This window comes from Osmia lignaria, chromosome 8 (genome assembly GCF_051020975.1).
Source record: "Osmia lignaria lignaria isolate PbOS001 chromosome 8, iyOsmLign1, whole genome shotgun sequence".
In the NCBI taxonomy this organism is placed as follows: domain Eukaryota; kingdom Metazoa; phylum Arthropoda; class Insecta; order Hymenoptera; family Megachilidae; genus Osmia; species Osmia lignaria.
In genome coordinates, this window is record NC_135039.1 from 9,526,565 (window position 1) to 9,549,072 (window position 22,508).

The window sequence follows — 22,508 nt, forward strand, 5'->3', positions numbered from 1 at the left end:
CGAACAGAGTAAATTATGTTCCACAATTGATGCAAGGTGGTATATATCAAAGCATTGAAGAAGCGATGCAGCCACTCTTCGCTCAAGCTGAAAGTTTGTTGTACGCTTTAAATAATAATGCTATGGAAAGCTTTAATAATATAATTGCCAAATTCATCGGAGGAAAAAGGATAAACTTTGGACGAAGAGGCTCATATCAGACTAGACTCTCCGCTGCTGTCGTCCAATTTAACACTAAAGAGACTTTTAGCAAATTGAGTATGGCAATGAATAAAGAGCCGACAACCATCGTAAGAAAGATGGAAGAACGTCGGAAGCGTGCAGCAGAAATGGCATCGAAATATAAAAAAGAAGCGAAAGCATCCTTCTTCAGAAATTAGAAACAATCGTACGATCAGGATTACGGCCCCAGTGCAGCAAAATCAGATATGGAAGAGACTGTATACTCTTCCGAGTATGAAAGGCACATGGCTATACTCCATGAGTGGCAGACGATGCGGCACACGATCGAAGGGAAAACTCGCGATCAAGCGAAAAGTAGATAGCTTACACGAGAAAATTATTAACCGCATCAAATTTCGGCAAGATATGCAGATTACGAAAAAATACACCGCGGTCAAATACTTTGAAGAGTATAATGTATCCGCAAATACAGAATTTACGTTCCCTCGAATACGGAAGGGAGAAGGAGGCAAACGCCTTGAGGCAAGTAGAAGACGAATTAGGAATTCATATACTACCATGTGGCCTCTTCATCGATGCCGTTGTGCCTTACTTAGGTGCAACTCCTGACGGCATCGTAGACGATGATACCATCGTCGAAGTAAAATGTCCTAAATCGGCGAAGGATTTATCGCCAGCTGAAACAATAGAGCAACTTCCTGCAATACGGCGTATTTTCCGGGGTGATGAAATGAATAAAATTCATCACTACTATTATCAAGTGCAAGGACAGTTGCATATAACGAATAGACAATGTGCTCTATTCTGTTTATGTATGTCGAAAGGGATGAAAATTATAAAAGTACCAAGAAATGATACATTCTGGGCAACAGAGATGGAGTAAAAACTGAAGAAGTTTTATAAGGACTGCATATTGTCAGGAATCATAGATGGTAGATTCAATCGACACCAGCCGATTACAGAACCTCCGTACATAAAAACAGGAGGAGCATGTACAAGTACACAATAAATTGCTGTCAAACAAGCAATTGCAATACAAAGTGACTAATGCACCGACGAGTGCATTCAGCTCATATGAAGAGCTGTCAAACAAGCAATTGCAATCCGAAGTCACTAATGCACCGACGAGTGCATTCAGCTCATATGGAGAGCTGTCGAATAATATAAGTACGTTTTCGCGCGAATCGCGCTGATTGACTCTGGTGTAAACTATTTTCACAATAGGTCGCCCGATGGCGACAGCGTTTAGTTTAGGCGAATTTAGAGAAAAGAGTGGGGCGCCGTGACGCGCCAGCGAGCATTCGCGAAAGCGATATGGAACGGTACGGAGCGTCGTGCGTTGGACGCAAAAAACTAAAAAAGTGTCACCCCGACGACCACCACCACCACCATCACCTCCGTCTCCTGTCCGACCCCTGCACAGACCATGCTGATTGACCTTGACCCAAAATAATGACCAACGGCGCGACAGGGTGACGTTCGCGCCGGATCCGGTCGAGGAACGACCAAACCTTGCACCTCAGCCCCTCTCCAACCCCCAAGACAATCCCTTTGATAATCCTCCTGCAATACAGTCTCCCCAACTCCCGTCCCATAATCCCTTCTCTCGTTCTTCGGATTCTTCCCACATGTATCGTGACGACCAAGGAGTTATTCCACCCTCCTTGAGCAGTACACGTATCCCCTTCCGTATCCCTGAGCCTCCAATCCCCCACTCGTCCCGATGGTCTAACCCTATTCCAGTCTCAGGCCAAGACAATCGGAATTACACCTACTCCCTGCCGAATCCATCAAACTACCCGCATGGCCCACTCCCTCTTCCCTGATCGTCATTGCCGCCTCCACCGCACACCGAAACCTCCCTATCCCGCACTAACCCTTTCCACCCCTCAGCCAGCGAGCCCCGGGGTTCCCTGCGAGGGGCGGGAGAATGTCACGCTTCCGAACTTTTTCGGAAGTGGCGGATCTCCTTCGCGGGCACTCCCGGGGAGGATGAAGAGGGGTTCCTCGAAACCTTGGCAGAGCACGTAACCGGGAACGGAATCACGGAGGACGAAATGCTGAGGGCAATCCCTTTCGTCCTCACTGGTTCCGCGCGAGTTTGGGCGCGCGGGCAGGCAGGAAGTTGGCATAATTACGAGGAGTTCTTGGAAGATTTCCGCCTCCAATTTATACCGACGAATTATCAGGACCGGTTATGGTGGGATATAATAACGCGTACACAGGGAGGACAGGAGACCCTGGCGGAGTACCTGCGAAAATTGCAGATGATGTTTGCCCGCGCCGAACCTCCCATCGCCGGGTGCGAGCGACTGGCCATCGCGAAGCGAAACCTCCACCCCCGATACAAATACGTTGTTGATTTTCATCCTCCCCGATCCTTCCGAGACCTCCTTAAACTAGGGGCATGGGTAGACGAGGCCCAACGACACACTCGCGATTATCGGGAACCGCCACCAGCAGAAACGTCGCTCATCCCCGAATGCGGGTATGAGCCACCAAAAGGTAACAGATCCAAGCTGGCGGCGGCGGCTGAGACCGTCCCGCCATCCTCGTACAGTCCTAAACCTCGTAATCCTCCTCCGAGACCTACAACCCCTCCCAACATACCCCCAAGAACCCGAAAGCGCTCCCTGGGCCACGAGCCCCTCCTACCGCGCCACCGCCATCCCGAGGAAATCCTTATGCCTCTCAGGATTCCAATATATCCCGATCGTCCGCCCCATATCGTCCCGTCACACCTCCTCCTCCCCTTACGATTACAGAAATCCCCAGTTTGATGTCCCTTCCCAGGATCCCACCTCCGGCCGGATATCAAACCCCCATATCCACATACGCACCGACCCCCAACCGTCCCACTTCCTACGCCCAAGCGACTTCCGGTCCCCGACAACGGCCTCCTCGTCCCGAAGTTCCACCCAACCAATCCTCTCCCCCCGGCCAATGTTGGAATTGTGGCCAAACGGGGCATTGGTTTGGCGCTTGCCAGCGGCCGAGGAGGAAATTCTGTTTTCGGTGCGGAGCGTTTGACGTAATCGCACCAGAATGCCCGAATTGTTTGTCGGGAAACGCATACGGAGGTCGGCGGTAAGGGTCGACGCAACCTCCCCGAAAGCACCGATCCAACATCCCGGATCCCGTGTGGTAAACCTCCCAAAAATCCTTCCAACCGCCCCTATCCCTACTCCAACGAAATCCCTTTCAGCAGAGTCCCGTACAGAACCCTATCCCGGCGATAATCGCATTTTCCTCCCTCTGCAACACGGTAAATACCTTTTTCAAGCTCTCCTAGATACCGGCGCCACCCATTCTTATGCAAGTCCCAGAATTTCACAACTATTTGAATCCCACTTAACCCATTCCCAAGCCTGCATGATCCTGGCTAACAATGTGACAGAGAGAATCCTCGGAGAAGTCACCGTCGCGATCCAGATCGATGACGAAATGCATAACCTCCCCCTCCGCGCAAGCGAGTCATTGGGGTATGAGGTAGTCCTAGGAATGGAGTAACCATAGACGGAGATCTAAGGTCGTGGCGGACTGCGAACGGACCTTGTCACCCCTTTTACCCCGAATCCTTAACCCATCCCTTTCCCATGAATCCCGCTTGCGTAGGGCTCTCCGAAGCAAGCCCCGAGGAAATCTCGGGAGTTCGAACCCTGCTTAACCACCTCATTCCACCCCCATCCTCCACCTTAGGAACCACCCCTCTCGTTACCCATTCCATTGATGTTCAAGGCCACCCTCCTATCAAACAACGTCCTCGCCGTTTGGCTCCCCGTGTTTTAGAGGCTGCACAAAAAGAAGTCGATTCCATACTCCAAGCAGGCATAATTGAACCCTCCTCTAGTGCTTGGTGCAGTCGTCCCGTCCTAATTCCTAAACCCAACGGCTCCTATAGATTCTGTATAGATTACCGTGACGTTAACAAAGTCACTAAAAAAGACGCCTATCCCCTCCCTAGTATGGACCGTATCCTTGATAGCCTCCGAACTGCCCGCTATATCTCCAAATTAGACCTTAGCCAAGCCTATTTCCAAGTTCCCCTTGACCCCTCCAGTAAAGAAATTACCGCTTTTGCAGTCCCCGGTAGAGGCCTTTTCCAATTTACCCGCATGCCCTACGGCCTCACCAACGCCCCCGCAACCTTCCAACGTATCATGGATAAATTAATCACCCCCGGTTGGGAGCCGCACATTTTCGCGTACTTAGACGACGTGGTAATCGCGACCGAGACGTACGAAGAACACCTGGAATGGCTCGCGAAAGTTTTAACCCGATTGAGGGAAGCGAATTTAGAAATTAACCGCAACAAAAGCGAATTTTGTTGTTCCGAGGTTCGATACCTCGGCTTTTTAATAAATAAGGACGGCAAGATAGCCGATCCTGAAAAAATAGAACCCATCCTTTCCTACCCCCCTCCCACAACCCTCAAACAACTCCGACGTTTCCTTGGAATGGTCAAATGGTACTCCCGATTTTTAAAAGATGTTTTCAAAGATCAAACTCCCCTTACCCGTCTCCTACAAAAGGATGTTGCTTGGGAATGGGGTCCCGAGCAAGAATCCGCGTTTGAAACCCTGAAAAATGCCCTCACCAAAACTCCCGTCTTAGCTCGTCCCGACTTTACCCTTCCCTTTTCCCTCCAAACCGACGCTAGCGATACGGCTATCGGGGCAGTTCTAGTACAAACCGTAGACGGTGAAGAGCACCCGATAGCCTACACTAGCCGTTCCCTCACCCGCGCAGAGAGAAACTACTCCATAACAGAAAGGGAGTGTCTGGCCGTCGTGTGGACGACCCAAAAGTTCCGTCCATACATTGAGGGATCCGAAATTACCGTAGTAACGGCCCACAACAGTCTCCGGTGGCTGTCTTGTCGTCGCAGCAGCGAGGGCGAACCGTCATTGAGCCTTAGGCTAGCATAGCGAAATAGAGCGAAGTAAGCGATTAAAGAGATTTTGGGCAGAGAAAGTTTATAGGAGTGAGAAAGTGTGTGAGAAGTTTTGGGTGAGTCCCTTTCGATTAATTGTAAAGCGTGAGTTCTGGCAACGGCCACCTTCGCCCGCGCACATTCGCGTCCGCGTATCGTTGTGATTTTACAAAGATTTCTACGTCTTGCGAAGTCCTTGTCCAACCCCTACTATTCCCATCTGCAGTGATCCTCCTACGCGTAACGTGTACGAACTTCCTGGGAACCCTTCCTACCCTGAGATCTCCTTTCCCCCGATACTCCTCCTTGCGTACTCCCCCGCGAGATATTGTAAGGACGTAAGTGCCCAGAGTCCCATCCCCTGTAGCGACCCCAATTTTACCCCCTTTCCTACACCTTAAGATTGCCACGGAACGTGGCTGGCGCCCAACGCATCGTCTTAAAAGCGATTTGTAATTGTGTCGAAAATAAAATTAGAGTGCACCCACGAGAACAACGGGTCACAATGTACTTATATTTTTGTGTGTTGCGATAATTGTTCGCCTTCAAAATTGAAGTAAAAGAGATAATTTTGTCAATTCACTATTCCGTTAATTATTTATCTGTCAGTCTTATTTATTATTTATTAAATTATTTATTTCTATTTATTTATTTATTCTTATTTATTTTGTCGTTATTTATTTATTTATTTATTTATTTATTCTATTTTTCGTGTTTGTTATTCATTTTTGTGTTTCTGTTAATTTATTTTGTGGTATTCAGATTATTTGTCTATCCGAACGAACAACTATCGCATCTTTTTCGTCTTGAATACGGTGTGCTACCTTATTTGATTATTATTTGTGTATGATTTTTCATATTATTTGTGTATACTTTTCTTGATTTATATTTTAAGATCGAATTTATAAAATTTGCAGTATGCCTGATCCGCCGATTAACGCGGGTGCTAGCGGAAGCACCTCGCAGACGGTCCGCGATGACGAAGACGATCTTTCGACTACGGTAATCGAGAGCTTCGCCGTACAGCAGGCCGTCCATTATGTTCCTATTTTCGACGATCGTAATATTCGTTTAAGAGATTTTAAGAGATTCTGTGGAAGGGTCGACTGGTGCATTGCGTTTCTTTGTATACTTTCTTTGCAGGAACGGTTCACACGATGAGAGCGCCAGCGTTTATCGAATTTCTATGTTAAAATGTTGCGATCATTATCCATGTACTTTGTATACCCAGACTTAAGGGGGTAGACACGGCACGTGACCTCTCCGATTCGGGACGTCGGTATTACAGCAGATTTTTCTGCACCGAAATGGTAATACCCATAGATGTAGGGCAGGCCGATGAAAACGAGAGGGCGCTTTTGGCTAATTCTATATTCTATTCTGAATGTAAAAGAAATAGTCAGCTGTCGCATTATACTTGACAAAATGTAAACGCAAAGTTTGGTTGATAGTGCAAATTTATTATACTTTTAATTAATGAAAATATGCTTATGCTACAAAATGTTACGTTGGAGTGAGGAATAAGTCAGAAGGAAAAATAAAAGATGGGAAATCCCAGAAAAATTAAGTTCCTTACGTTACACCTTTTTCCATAATAAAATACTAAACGGTTAGGGTTAGGGTTAGATTAGTAAATAAAAGGATTAAAACACTGCCCAGTAAATTATAAGCCTTTTTTATTAATAAAATACTACAGTAGAACATGAACTGCGTACACTTATAAGATAATTGACAGTAATTATTGAAGAAACATTATGTATACAATTCGGTTGAGACAATACCGAATATCTTCAACTATCATGCTGTACACCCTGGTTTGATCTGTAAAAATAAATAAGTTTAATAACAATTACTTTTTCAGTTTATACTGCTTTAATGTAAAAACTGGTACCTACACTTCCTGATGAATCCACTATTACTTTCCCATTTCTGACCGATACTTCTTGCAATGGTGTAAACAGTAAATTGTCATTGAACCTACAATAAAAAGTTACAATCAGTACTAATCAATCTGCATGCAATAAACATGTAAACGTATGTGATTTACTTATCTTTATGCTTGCATTGCAAAGACCTGGTTACTTTCCTCCCTTTGTAGAACAGGATTTTCACCATTGATACTGGTCACTGAAAATAATTAAAATAAATTCATATATGAAATTCATTATGATTGCCAATTCATCCAACTATTTCTATATCAAAAGTATAAATGTCATACTTAGGCTGTCATGCATTGCACTCTTCCTGTACAAAGTAAGGCAAAGTAGCTGCCAGTATACATTATTAGGAGAGTGTGAAGAGACCCACCACCACCCCCGTCATAGACGGTCCTCTTCACTCTCCAAATACTTTCATAGGTACATTCTTTTACATACTTACATTATTTTCTACTTCTACTATTGGACAGCTCTCCATATGAGCTGAATGCACTCGTCGGTGCATTAGTCACTTTGTATTGTATTTTCTTGTTTGACAGCTCTCCATATGAGCTGAATGCACACGTCGGTGCATTAGTGACTTCGGGTTGCTATTGCTTCTTTGACAGCTCTCCATATGAGCTGAATGCACTCGTCGGTGCATTAGTCACTTTGTATTGTATTTTCTTGTTTGACAGCTCTCCATATGAGCTGAATGCACACGTCGGTGCATTAGTGACTTCGGGTTGCTATTGCTTCGTTGACAGCTCTCCATATGAGCTGAATGCACTCGTCGGTGCATTAGTCACTTTGTATTGTATTTTCTTGTTTGACAGCTCTCCATATGAGCTGAATGCACACGTCGGTGCATTAGTGACTTCGGGTTGCTATTGCTTCTTTGACAGCTCTCCATATGAGCTGAATGCACTCGTCGGTGCATTAGTCACTTTGTATCGTATTTTCTTGTTTGACAGCTCTCCATATGAGCTGAATGCACACGTCGGTGCATTAGTGACTTCGGGTTGCAGTTGTTTCTTTGACAGCTCTCCATATGAGCTGAATGCACTCGTCGGTGCATTAGTGACTTCGGGTTGCAGTTGTTTCATTGACAGCTCTCCATATGAGCTGAATGCACTCGTCGGTGCATTAGTCACTTTGTATTGTATTTTCTTCTTTGACAGCTCTCCATACGAGCTGAATGCACTCGTCGGTGCATTAGTCACTTTGTATTGTATTTTCTTGTTTCACAGCTCTTCATATGAGCTGAATGCACTCGTCGGTGCATTAGTGACTTTCGATTGTAATTGCTTGTTTCACAGCCATTTATTGTGTACTTGTACATGTTCCTCCTGTTTTTATGTACGGAGGTTCTCTAATCGGCTGGTGTCAATTGAATCTACTATCTATGATTTCTGGCAACATGCAGTCCTTATAAAACTTCTTCAGTTTTTCCTCCATCTCTGTTGCCCAGAATGTATCATTTCTTGGTACTTTGACAATTTTCATTCCTTTCGGCGTCCATCAACAGAACAGAGCACATTGTCTATTCGTTATGTGCAACTGTCCTTGCACTTGATAATAGTGTTACGTCCGGAAAATTTTCCAAATTTGTCCGCCTCACGTTCCCTTATCAAGCCTTCGGGTTATAGGAGTCTCCTCATGTAAGGGGCGTGGGGAGGGCAAATTACTACTGCACTTTTCTTTAATTTCTCCTTGACTCTGTGCTTTCCCATCAAGCCTTCGGGTTGTAAGAGACTTCTTCATGTGGGAAATGCGCAGGGAAAAGTTTGAGCTTATAATTATTCTACTTTTGTCTTTCCTATTCTTTCATTCTTCTCATATTTCTCAATTCCTTTCTTAGTTGAAACCCCTCCTTGAAGCTATCGTCGTGCTCAACTGCGTAGTAACAGAAACGCGTGATAGAAAAACTCGGCTTCGACCAAGGAAAAGTATCATAAACACCGTTCGCGGCGCGGTTAGCCAGTGCTTCACATTGTAGGGGTCTCCTCGGGCTAACTGCGCAAAAACGTAAAGATCACGTTATTACCGAGATTAACATCGATACTCTCCTCTTTTTCACGCGTGGGCGCCAGTCGGTCCCTAACCCGATCGCGTGTATGAATTGATTGCTGGAATGAGAACGCTAAGGAATGTAGTTCGTTGAATATTTGTATGAATGCGAGAGCGAGGAATGAGAACCCTTGCAGGCAAACGCTAGCATGCGTTCGAGGACTGTTTAGAGGCAAAGGGTCGTGCGAGGCAATAAAAGTCTTTGTATCGAATTTCGAGAATTTGCCTGAAACCGAAAACCTAACGGTAATTTTCGAATGACGAGAACGTTCTCGAAGCAACTACGTCGCAACTGAAATAACGAATATTCGATTAATAATGGAAACCTGTCGTTATTGGAAAATAGCAATCGAACACCGAATGCCTTATATCGAGCGTACCGGCGCAATCCATATTGTTGATCGATTTCTCTGTGAACGAAATGATTATGGACAAGCCAACTGTTAATCAAGAAACCTCGTGATAACCGGTCCATTATTCATACTTAATAGTATAACAGATATAGTTCATGTTTATAGCAATAATTCTGATTTAAACTATTAGTTGATAATCACATCATATCTAATATTGGAATTATCGATGAGAATAGAACATTCCAGAAATTCTACGGCGTAGAAACATCGAAAAGCCGTTAGACAGAGAGGGAACACCAAGAAAGAGAGAAAACATGATCTGGAGGAATTTAGCTGGCACGCGCGCTTAACCAATAGCGACGCACGCGACGCTGTCGTCACGCGCTATGATTTGCCGAAATGTCCCCACGCAGGACATCGTCCTCGCGACGGGCCCTTCCGGCTAGGATCGCGATCGATTCTGATCACTCTTCGTCGAACAATCGAGTAAGTCGTGACGGGAGCCCGTGCGTCTAGAGATAGAGTTGTCGTTCGTACTTCGTTGTTATTTACCTGCGCGGCAAGACCTACGGATTAGGCAGAGTGTCGTGAGAGTGAAATTCCGGATGCGCGGCAAGAACTCAGAGACGCGCACGTTAAACTCATTTTCACACTATTAAACCTCTATCTTTTCTCTTTCTTTCAATTCGTTTGCTCGCGTAATTTTCGTATTAAATTCACTCGCGTCTATTATTATATTATCCCGAAGAGCGTAATCGTCTTGTGTTCGTCTTACTAATTTTGCAACAAACGACAAACGGGCGCGCGACAAGTGAAGTGCCGCCGCAGATCTCTCAACCTTTCTTGGTGTTTCAGATCAACCAGCGATTTCTCAACGTTCAACCAGCGAATTAGCAACCGATTATATCATAATTAATATTCTACATTCTCACGGTAAGCCTGTTCTGTACTAATTTGTCGAGCACGGCATTAGCATCCAATTTAGACGCGGCAAAACGGGCGATCTATTAAGCCTACGGGTTATAAGAGTCTCTTCATTTTAGATCGTCTCGTTTCCATATTCAGGTACCGAACATATTATATTTCGCTATTTTAATATTCCGAACTTTTCCAATCATCGCGAATGTGTGTGGGTAACGATTGTTTCGACTGCGAGATATTTTATCAGGGAGGACCCGTAAGGCCCTTTCGGGGGTTATAAGAGTCTCTTCATGCAGGTCGTTTCCTTGCGGATAGAAACCGCCCAAAATTCGATTCTTCATTATCAGGTCGAGGCAGTCGTCCTACCTTAACCATACATTTTTCACATCTCAAATACGCGTGATAATCACAATAGAAGCTCTCATTGTAAACCAAAGGTTAGACATTTTTCGATTTTCATTTATATTAATAACGTAATAGGTTAAGCATCTTTACCCTTGTTTAAACAGTATTGTTATCAATTGAATTTACTTAACAGTGATTAACAGTAATCTAATAGAATCATTTTAGCATTCAAACAATTAGTCATTCCAAAATTCAGTTCTGTTAGCTTCAATAGTTATTTTTGAATTAAATTACTTTCTTTTGCACACTAAATTGCATCCACATTTCTTTCAAGTTCCATTTTGTATCATCTCCTTTATCATATTACATTTTAAATCCACGCATACCAACACAAGGTTTCAAGGAGGGACCCGTATGGGACCCAGAGCGCTGACGAACCCAACGGAAATAAATACTATCTAAATTTTCCGTCTTTTATTCTCGTTCTGACCGTAGAGGACGCTTCCGCGTCATACGCGGTCAGAACTGGTGGCAGCGATACCTTCCTCATCGCCCAAAAATAAGAATTATCTATTTTTCTTTTACGTTGCGCGCTCTCGCAACGCGCAACGTAACGGCGGCAACGACGTCATTAGTAATCGAGGCTATGAAGGCGAAGGACTGCCGTTGCCACGAACGAAGGACTATTCGAGTTACTACAGTAAAAGCTGGATATATGCAACAAACATTGGGACCCAGACGTTGCATATATCCAGTCGAGGTGTCGAATCTCGGGTTACACGCGACGAGCAGCCAAGCGTGAACGTAGAAAAGGACAGACAGTGGCAGAAAGAGAGAGGTCCGATGATCAAAGGAAAGAGCCGAAACGTATCGGTGTGACTAATACTAATTGAATCAAAAAACTTTTTTATTTTTTACTTTTTTTTAATGAAACTTGTACTAGCGCATTGGTGAGATTTTTGTGATTAAAGTGATACCAAACACGATATAGTTTGAATTATAATTACTTGCTCAAATTGATGTTAAAAGTTGGCGAAAAACAAAGGACGATTGGAAATGAAAACCGGTTGCGGTGTCGGCTCGGGTTTCAAACGTTGCATATATCCAGCCGAGGTGTCGATTCTGGGCATTTGAACGTTGCATATATCCAGCCGAGGTGTCGATTCTGGGCATTTAATGTTGCATATATCCAGCCGAGGTGTCGATTCTGGGCATTTAAACGTTGCATATATCCAGTCTTGGTATCGATTCTGTGTCCGTACAAATCGTTTGTACCGTGCCGCGTTACCTATTATACGTTCGTACAAATCGTTTGTACCGTACCGCGACACCTATTCTACGTTCGTACGCAACATGCGACGTGTTGCATGTTGCATGTTGCGTGTTTGATGTATCTTTGGTGTACGGCCTGCCTTATACATATGTACAGTTTTATTATTATTTTAATAAATAAATATAATTCAAACCATATCGTGTTTGGTACCATTTTAATCAGAAAAATCTCACAAATGCGTTAGTAAAAGTTTCATTAAGAAAAAGTTAAAAATAAAAAAGTTTTATCGTTCAATTAGTATTAGTCACACCGATATTACGGTCGGATCATATTACACGGTTTCCTCGCCGAGCGGCTCGGTTCGGCTTAGGGGGGTCCCCCCAAGTGGAGGGGATAGCGATGTTGCATATATCCAGCCAAACTTTTGTTGCATATATCCAGCTTTTACTGTAATCAAATCGAGAAGTGTTAACGATACGAGCGAAGGAAAGCTCAATCTCGGGAAAAGACAGTTTCTATTGTTTAATTAAATTGGTGGCCTGGTGTGCCAAAATAAATTGAATTTACTTAACAGTGATTAACAGTAATCTAATAGAATCATTTTAGCATTCAAACAATTAGTCATTTCAAAATTCAGTTCTGTTAGCTTCGATAGTTAATTTTTGAATTAAATTACTTTCCTTTTTGCACACTAAATTGCATTCGCATTTCTTTCAAGTCCCATTTGTATCATTTCCTTTTTTTTTTATTTTACATTTCAAATCCACGCATACCAACACAAGGTTTCAAGGAGGGACCCGTATGGGACCCAGAGCGCTGACGAACCCAACGGAAATAAATATTATCTAAATTTTCCGTCTTTTAATTTCGTTCTGACCGTAGAGGACGCTTCCGCGTCATACGCGGTCACAACTGGTGGCAGCGATACCTTCTCATCGCCCAAAAATAAGAATTATTATTATATATATATAAAACAAAAAAATATATTTATAATTGATTTTACGTTGCGCGCTCACGCAACGCGCAACGTAACAATAGTAATGATGAATTTTGTTCATTTCATCACCCCGGAAAATACGCCGTATTGCAGGAAGTTGCTCTATTGCTTCAGCAGGCGATAAATCCTTCGCCGATTCCGGACATTTTACTTCGACGATGATATCATCGTCTACAATGCCGTCAGGGGTTGCACCTAAGTAAGGCACAACGGCATCGATGAAGAGGCCACATGGTAGAATATGAATTCCTAATTCGTCTTCTAATTGCCTCAAGGCGTTTGCCTCGTTCTCTCTTCCGTATTCGAGGGAACGTAAATTCGGTATTTGCGGATACATTATACTCTTCAAAGTATTTGCCCGCGGTGTATCTTTTCGCAATCTGCATATCTTGCCGAAATTTGATGCGGTTAATAATTTTCTCCTGTAAGCTATCCACTTTTCACTTTTCGCTTGATCGCGAGTTTCCGCTTCGATCGTGTGTCGCATCGTCTGCCACTCATGGAGTATGGCCATGTGCCTTTCATACTCGGAAGAGTATACAGTCTCTTCCATATCTGGTTTTGCTGCACTGGGGCCGTAATCCTGGTCGTACGATTGATTTTGATTTCTGAAGGAGGATGCTTTCGCTTCTTTTTTATATTTAGATGCCATTTCTGCTGCACGCTTCCGACGTTCTTCCATCTTTCTTACGATGTTTGTCGGCTCTTTATTCATTGCCATACTCAATTTACTAAAGGTCTCTTTAGTGTTAAATTGGACGACAGCAGCGGAGACTCTACCCTGGTATGAGCCTCTTCGTTCAAAGTTTATCCTTTTCCCTCCGATGAATTTGGGAATTATATTGTTAAAGCTTTCTACAGCATTATTATTTAAAGCGTACAACAAACTTTCAGCTTGAGCGAAGAGTGGCTGCATCGCTTCTTCAATGCTTTGATATATACCACGTTGCTTCAATCGTGGAACATAATTCACTCTGTTCGGATCAGAATATTTGGTGCAGAAATATGCTAACTTCTGACACTCCTTGTGTTCACCGAAAACATGACTCGGTACATTTTTCATGTCCTCCTTCAAATTTTTTATTTGCTCGACTAGTCTAATTTTTTCTTTGAACCGGTATTCTGCAGCTTTCTTTATTCCAGTACGCAGCCGCAGAGCATTGTCCTTTACGACAGCTCTTAGCTCTTTGTAGCGGCCTTTTGCTACGATGTCGTTTATTTTCCTACTGAAATTCCGTAGCAGGTGATTGGTGCATTCTATTTTCCGTATATGCACCATATAATCTTTATATGGATCATTGTCCAATATTTTCTTGTACACGCTGCTATCGCCATCGGCAACTAATATAGAATATACTAGGCCGTGCATTTCTAGGCTGCATTTAAATCCTTCGACGATAGCAGCACTTTCCATACCGGTTGAACTTTGCTGACGACCCCAGTTCTTGAAACAGCGATGTTCGCGCGCTGCTTCTTTCTTTCTGGCTGCTGTTTGGCAAATCATACAAAATTTATTTTTAACGCTGATATACAGCACTTTTTTCGTATGATATCCCACGATGGCTCCTACGCCAGAAAGAGAATTGTAGTCTCCTCCGCGGTACGATCTTCTCATCCAGCTGCCATCTGCGACAACTGGAATCCACGGTATATTGTAGCCTGCAAGCACATCGCCTCTTGCAATAGCCAATTCTCTTTCCTCTTTTCCAGCTTCTTCCATTTCTTGTTGTGCGGCCACTTCGAAGCCGTCGATTATGTCATCCTGACATTTCTCGTACATCCTTTTTGTCATGCAAGACATGTTCACGCCGGAAAGTAATTCCTCCAGTTGATTATATCCGCCGCCCGTAACCATTGTTGCAAAAACAGCGGCGTGATTAATATCCATAGTGCTATCATTCTTTCGAAGACACGGAATGTGTCCTACGTAATTGCACATTCGGCACTGTACATTATACGTTTTTTCTAAGCCATATTGTTGACATCCAATTGTTTCGAAATGTTCAATGCCACAGCCAATAGGTGAATGATTTGCAAGATTTTTTATTTGTTCAAATATGTATGCAAAATCAGCAAAATCTATTCCTTCCGAAATTGGTTCTTTTGGCTGTTGTGGTTCGGCTTTCTCTACCACCCAATTTATTTCTTCGTCTTCATCGGTGGTATTCAATTCGTGTTCTGTATAGAAATCTCCTTCTTCTACAATTTCTTCGATAGTTTCCATTTCTTCAACATTTTCTATATTTTCTATGTTTTCTTCATATAATCTGTCCGTAAGAGAATCATCCGCAGCAGATGTAGTTGGGATTGTTCTTTCGGAGGTACCTGCACTGGTACCTGCTTCCGCTGCGGTACCTTCACTTACCGTGAGGCATGCTGCCTTTTTTAACTGTTGCCTGCAAGGAAAGTGTTAGTAATAAATAGTGTTGCCTTGAAATAAGCAACTCGCTCCGGGTCGAACAGTTGTTTATTATGGAGCAGGTATGCTATACCGTTTGACTTTCTTCTCGAAACGGGACGATAGAGAACACGAGAAACGAGTGAGAGATCGGAGGTAGCGGCAAGCCATAAAGTGATCGACCGAGCAGCGATGTTATTTCTTGAAAAGAGATCGAATATAACATGTCCTCTCATTTTGGCAGTAATTGTAAGCGCTTCCGAATGAACGTAGAATCACACGAATGAAACACATCAGAATCGCTAATGCCAGAATGAGAAAGGATTACATGTGTTGTACATAATAATTATACCTAAATTCAGATTCTTGTTATAAATTTTTACGATTTGATTTTACAAGAATTGCTACTGTCGGAACTGTTTGGTTTGCCATTCGCTCTAAATCTGATCGCTCTGTCTTTTATAATTGCCGGTTGCTACACACGCTTCTCTCTCATTCTCACACTCATTCTCTCCCGCTCTTTCCTCATCCAGCCTATCATTCGCTCTGTTTGAAATACATGCGATCACTCATTCAGTGTTTCGCATTCGCCCACGTTATCCCTCCCTCCCTCCCTCCCTCTCTCTCTCTCTCTCTCTCTCTCTCTCTCTCTCTCTCTCTCTCTCTCTCTCTCTCTCTCTCTCTCTCTCGATAGTTTGAGAAACCCTGTTTTAGAGTATCTCTTCCGCGAGGGGCTGCAGGGTGGTATTTCATTTCATGGCAAGTTGTAAACTAATGAAGAACCGAAGGGGTCCGATAAACACGTGTTCGCCTTTCGCGAAGTAAACCCTGCTTGACCGCGCCGGTGACAGAAAGCAGACCCACTCAATTGTCAGAAATATTTTCTAAGCAGTTTTTACAACTATTCACAATTGACTAGTCAGTTTTGTACACGTTTAGGAGGTCATGGGAAAGTTTTTGACAATATTATGATGACACTATAGTATTTTGTTATCGAAACAATATTTGTATGTTTACATAAAAAAATATGATACATTACAGAAAAAATATAATTACTTATCTTACGTCCGGATATATATTTCTGGTACTCAAGAATGCATGAAAGATTTGACGATCGATATTCCTACGAAACGAGATCGAACGTTCCACGAGGACGCCGACGTTCTTTTTTTACCATTCAATGCGATCAAGATCTCGGTGACGTTTGTTTATTTTAGATGAACCGTTTGTAGTAATTGGAAAATATTCAAATTGTAAATAGGATTGTAGGATATATATAGGTATATAATTCGTTATATTAAACAATTTCCACTTGTTGTAATAATTCATAAGTAATAAAAGATTAAAAAGGGGACAGTATTTACACCTATTTAGTAAATTTTATCACATCGTCACTCGGTTCGAAATCTAATTTGTACGATGTAGGTATATTCAGCGAACAGTATTCTTCGATACTCGCGGTTACTTCGTCGCTGTCAATGGGTCATAAAAGAGAAGGATACAACGAGGGTCGTAGCAGCCGAGAAATAAAGCTAGGGTGTACGAATATCTGGAACTGCAGGGTACTTGAGATATAGAAACATTGCCAGGGCTGAACAAAGGTTGCTAGTGAGGCCTGGAGAATGTTTGGAAGACTAAAGTTTTCAATGAAAGACTTTTGCTACAGGGACACATGGATGTCCCTTACATATTGCAGACAAAAATCCACAAAAGAAGAAGCAATGTGTTTCGTATTGAACAAGTAACAACGCTAAACATTGAATCGCAAAGCATCGATGACTGTTACGAATTTTAAACATTATCTTCATATAACAAAATTATATACAGTTACTCAAAGTGGAAATCGTCCACCTGCGACGGATTGTTATTACATTATATGTCTATCATTTTATTTGGTAGAGTCTACAGAGTTATTGCATGGAAAAAGGACCTGAATATGTGCTATTGTAAAAGGATTCAGCATACAAAAATGTATAACAATCAGTTATTAAAAGTTACCAAATCAAATAACTATTGCAATTTATCAAACGTAGTTGTAGGTGGACGATTTGCACTGTGACTGATTGTACATATAACATAAAACAATATCGTGCTATTACTACATCACAAAATGTAACATTATACAAATCTATACCATAAAACGTAACTTACCTTTCTCGACGTTTCTTATTTCTGGACAAACGCCTTGTAAATACATTCAGCTTGTCCTTTCTTGTGGTACTCTTCAAATACCGCTTATTTCGTTTATCTGTGCCCTTGTTTTGTTCTTCCGTGGTAATGGTCACACACACTAATTGTCACTGCACTTTTGAATTACGCAGAAATGAAATAATGAGATATATCAATACCTGCGCAGTTCGATTTCTTTCTGCGTCTGCAGCGTGGTGCAAGCGACAAAAAACTGATCAGCTAACGCTGTTCACAGATCAGAGATGCTGAGACGCAGAACGAAAGATAAACAGAACGGAACAGGATGGATGTATGCGTCCTGTTCCTTTCTTTCTCATTAGGAGTAGTATATACTGCTACATTTTCATAGATACATTTCCATACTGATACATTGACATTTAGAGTATGTACTTTCGGGGATACTTTTTAATGTAAAAATGTGCAGAGGAAAGAATTTTTTATTATCCTGTGCGTATACTTTTGACGTATCAACCAGTTTATTAGGGAAGAATTCATATTTCGTTCTACAGTTATCCTTTTCCACTTGCTAACGGCGAAGGAACACCCCGCAAGTATGCGCGGGTACGCCACACGTTTTCAAACCTTTGCGCATTCGAATTTTCACGCGGGCCGCTGACGTATCCCTCTGTCCTTGGTGCAAGTGAAATACAAAATATGGAGTGAGTGAGAAAGGCAATTTGGGCCCTGTCCACCCTTGAGGACAGCAAGGGCTGGATCGTCAGAAAAACAGTGACCGTCACAAAGTCAACATCGTAAGTATATTCACGCTTACTACCCCAGCTTTTTTTCGCTATGTGCCGGTAATATAAAAGTGGTCGAATTCAAAATTTTCTGTTTATTAAATTTCATTTATGTTTTTCATACTTGTTACTGCATTTTGTAGTGGGTTGTATTTTTTGTTAAAAGTGATGTTATCTTTTATCGTATCATGAGTTGGGGCAGGGATAGATATTGTTGATTTAGCGAATTTATTACTTATTATATGAACCTGATACATAAGAAATGTAAAGTTCGAGTTTTTTTTTTTTGAACTGACGCCACTTTCATAATAACTCACACACTTCTACATTTTACTTTGAACCCAAAAGTGTATTTAGACATATTCCGGATAAAGTTTCATTACCGTCATAATATTGTTGTATTTTTTCGCGCAGAATGTATTATCAAGTGTGATTATTTCAGTGTACGTGTATTTCTTACGCTCAAAGATTCGTGTATTTATTTTCACGTGGAATAAGAAAGTTATGTTATAATTTACCCGCGATATGTCTATAAAAGGCGTATACATTGAGGTATAATATAGGTTTTCTTTAGTTAAAACTGAAGACAAGTGATGAAAATTAAACAATTTCTGAACCTCAAAAGTACAAATTCCAGCATTTAGAAATGTACAGATTCCGTAACTGTGCTAAATTTCGACTAAAAGAAGCCTATATTATACCACAATGTACAAACTTCATAAACGTGTACTTTTTTACTTCCCTTTCAAATTACATCCAATATTTTCACTGTTTCTTCATTGTCACTCATTTTTAGATGAGTACCAAAGGAAGTAGCGACCGGAGTACATCACGGGACCGACGGGAGCGGAGCCGGTCCCAAAAATCAGGAGGAAGGCGGACTCCATCTCGGGACCGGAGTCGCTCCCCAAAATTATTGTCGGGACGGCGGAGTCCGTCACGGGACCCGTCAAGGTCCCCCCGACGGGACCGGAACCAGTCCCGTGCCACGTCGGCGAGAAGAACGCCTCCCCGTGACCGGAGCCGGTCAACATTCAGTTCACGCTCCTCGAACTGCGAGAATTGCTCGTTTTGGAAGGAGCTCGTCGCTGAATACAAACAACAGGTACGTACATATGTAGGCGGTCTCACGCAAAACGATGATACTGGATGTACGCATTTGTTGTATTGTTATGAAAGTGTGAAAACGTCTAGGCATTATAGCAATATAATAAAGTACTTGGCAAGATCTGTAGACTTTTTCCAGTTTAGCAAGTTAAAATACCGAGATCAGTTTTGGTTATAATTATAAATATACGACTATTACATTTCTGGTGTTCATATAAATTTGACTTCTTCCGACTGAAACAGGGCTTGAGACATGTTGATATGTAATATAGTTGCAGAATTATGATCGTAATGTTTTAATTCTGTACATTTTAAAGAATTTTGCCATGTATTTTATCATACTGCGATAATGGCTGAACAGTTTAATTGCACGTGAGTTCGAAAAATTTGACTATGTATCAGTTACGATCGATTAGTGTAGGTCAGTATTTGCATGAGTATACTGTTTCAATGAAAGTTATGAATTGTAATGAACGTAAGATTTATATTTATTTTTCGTATTACAGATGAAGGAATTAAAAAAAAAGAGCAGGGAGAAGTTGTATGGAGGTAAATCAAGGGCGGGAAGAGGAGGAAGAGGACGAGGAGGAAGAGGACGAGGAGGAAGAGGTGGAAGAGGAGGAAGGGGCGGCAGCGCGAAACAATTATTAATTTTTAAATAATGTATATATTTTTTTCTTAATAGTAAATAAATAAAATGAAATATTCTTGATACCAATATTCTGCTCTCAATAAATGTTTTTCATCATTCGTCAGCTCACCCTTCTTTTCATTGCAAACTTTTCAGTTTTAATAAATATACATGACAGACGCATAAATATACTACATGTAGAATCAAAAAGAATAATAATAAGAGGAATAATTTGAAATATTAGGTGTAACTTCCACACTTTGAAAAAATGATATCAGTAAATCAATAATACCAGTATTAGTAAAAAAGTTGTAATCTCTCTTTTTTTATTTTAAATAACATTGCCAAATAATGACAATACAAATTCCACAGTGATTTGAAGCAACCGATGAGGTTCAAAATAAGCCGTTCCTAACATACATATAACCTAACCTACAATCTTACGAAAATGGATACATTGCCTGCATCACGTTTTTACTGTGACATATGTATCAAGCAAACGGTTCGGTTTTCCTATGATTCCACGGTGGCAGTCCTCCTGAGTAGGCGCCATCTCCTAACCACTAGCTGAACTAAATTTGTCACGTGACTTGCTCTGTAGTATCCAGATAATGGCGGAACTCGTCTTTGGGAATGCTTTTACGGGAATCGGTTATTCGTCCTTATATGAGAAGATCTTGAGCTGAATAAGGGCTCATTCGAAAGAGGAACGTTCAATGCAGGGCGGTCAACTCACCGTTTGAGTTACAAAACTCTTTTAGTGTCCTAAAAATGCTTCGATTTCGCAACTGCATTTTGTCGATTTTTTCTTCTACTTTCGACACTGATATTATTAAATATGGACATAATCTCGTTAAACCATGAGTTGACCGCCCTGCATTGTACCTTCCTCTTTCGAATGAGCCCTCACCCAGCCCTATATGTTCTCATATAAGGACAAATAACCGATTCCCGTAAACCCATTAATAGGCCCATATTTGCCGGTAATGTCACCTCGCTGCATTACCCGTGTCTACCCCCTTAACGATGACTACCTACAACATCCGGAAGGAGGACAACGAGGGACGAAGGCTGTTCGTGGCCAATTTGGCCCCGTTCACCCGCAACAAGCTCCTGTTGAAGGTGTTCGCCGAATTCCAGCCACAATACGCGACTATAATACGGAAGCCGACAGGGACGACCAGCTTTATAACCTTCCCAACGGCGGCACAGGCAGGCGACGCCCTCGCTTGCGCCACGAGAACGGGCCCAACTCTCCACAAACGCAAACTCTCGGTCATGAGGGCTGACTCTTGGCACGAGGCTAACTTAATTCGTCCGAGACCTCGCGTCGATCCATTCCCGGGCTTGCCTCGGACCTATTCGCCTGCACTGCCGATCGAGGTCATAACCAGGATTGCCAGGCTACTCCGATTCAGCGACCGGGCAAAGATGGAGGGAGTTTGCCGTGCTTGGAGGCAAGGTGACCTTGCCTCGTACTCTACAATTCAGGAGCTCAGCTCTAATGATTGGCGGTGGCCGGACGGCTGGGAGGGAAAAAGGATTACCACCGAGGCGTTTTACTGGGCCGTGCAACGCTTTTGCGAAATAATAATTAATTCTTTGTCACGTCCGGAGAAATTTTACAAATTTGTCCGCCTTACGTTCCCTTATCCAGCCTTCGGGTTATAGGAGTCTCCTCATGTAAGGGGCGTGGGGAGGGCGAATTACTACTGCACCTTTCTTTAATTTCTCCTTGACTCTGTGCTTTCCCATCATGCCTTCGGGTTGTAAGAGACTTCTTCATGTGGGAAATGCACAGGGAAAAGTTTGAGCTTATAATTATTCTACTTTTGTCTTTTCTATCCTTTCATTCTTCGCATACTTCTCAATTCTCTTCTTAGTTGAAACCCCTCCTTGAAACTATCGTCGTGCTCAACTGCGTAGTAACAGAAACGTGTGATAGAAAAACTCGGCTTCGACCGAGGAGAAGTACCATAAACACCGTTCGCGGCGCGGTTAGCCAGTGCTTCGCATTATAGGGGTCTCCTCGGGCTAACTGCGCAAAAACGCAAAGATTACGTTATTACCGAGATTAACATCGATACTCTCCTCTTTTTCACGCGTGGGCGCCAGTCGGTCCCTAACCCGATCGCGTGTATGAATTGATTGCTGGAATGAGAACTCAAAGCAATCTAGCTCGTTGAATATTTGTATGAATGCGAGAGCGAGGAATGAGAACCCTTGCAGGCAAACGTTAGCAAGCGTTCGAGGACTGTTTAGAGGCAAAGGGTCGTGCGGGGCAATAAAAGTCTTTGTATCGAATTCCGAAAATTTGCCTGAAACCGAAAACTTAACGGTAATTTTCGAATGCCGAGAACGTTCTCGAAGCAACTACGTCGCAAATGTAGTAACGAATATTCGATTAATAATGGAAACCTGTCGTTATTAAAAAAATAGCAATCGAACACC

At 42.6% G+C, this 22,508-nt stretch overlaps 1 protein-coding gene and 1 long non-coding RNA gene across 5 annotated transcripts in view; both read right to left on the minus strand.

The window, feature by feature from the left end:
• LOC143305497 (uncharacterized) overlaps positions 1-22,508 on the minus strand; it is a 743,008-nt gene that overhangs the window by 656,294 nt on the left and 64,206 nt on the right. The gene's annotated exons all lie outside the window — the stretch shown is intronic.
• On the minus strand, positions 2,959-7,450 carry LOC143305516 (uncharacterized). Its single transcript, XR_013062530.1, has 3 exons — positions 7,335-7,450; positions 7,012-7,243; positions 2,959-6,937 (listed from the first exon to the last, which is right to left on the minus strand). It is a non-coding gene; the product is annotated as an uncharacterized LOC143305516 (long non-coding RNA).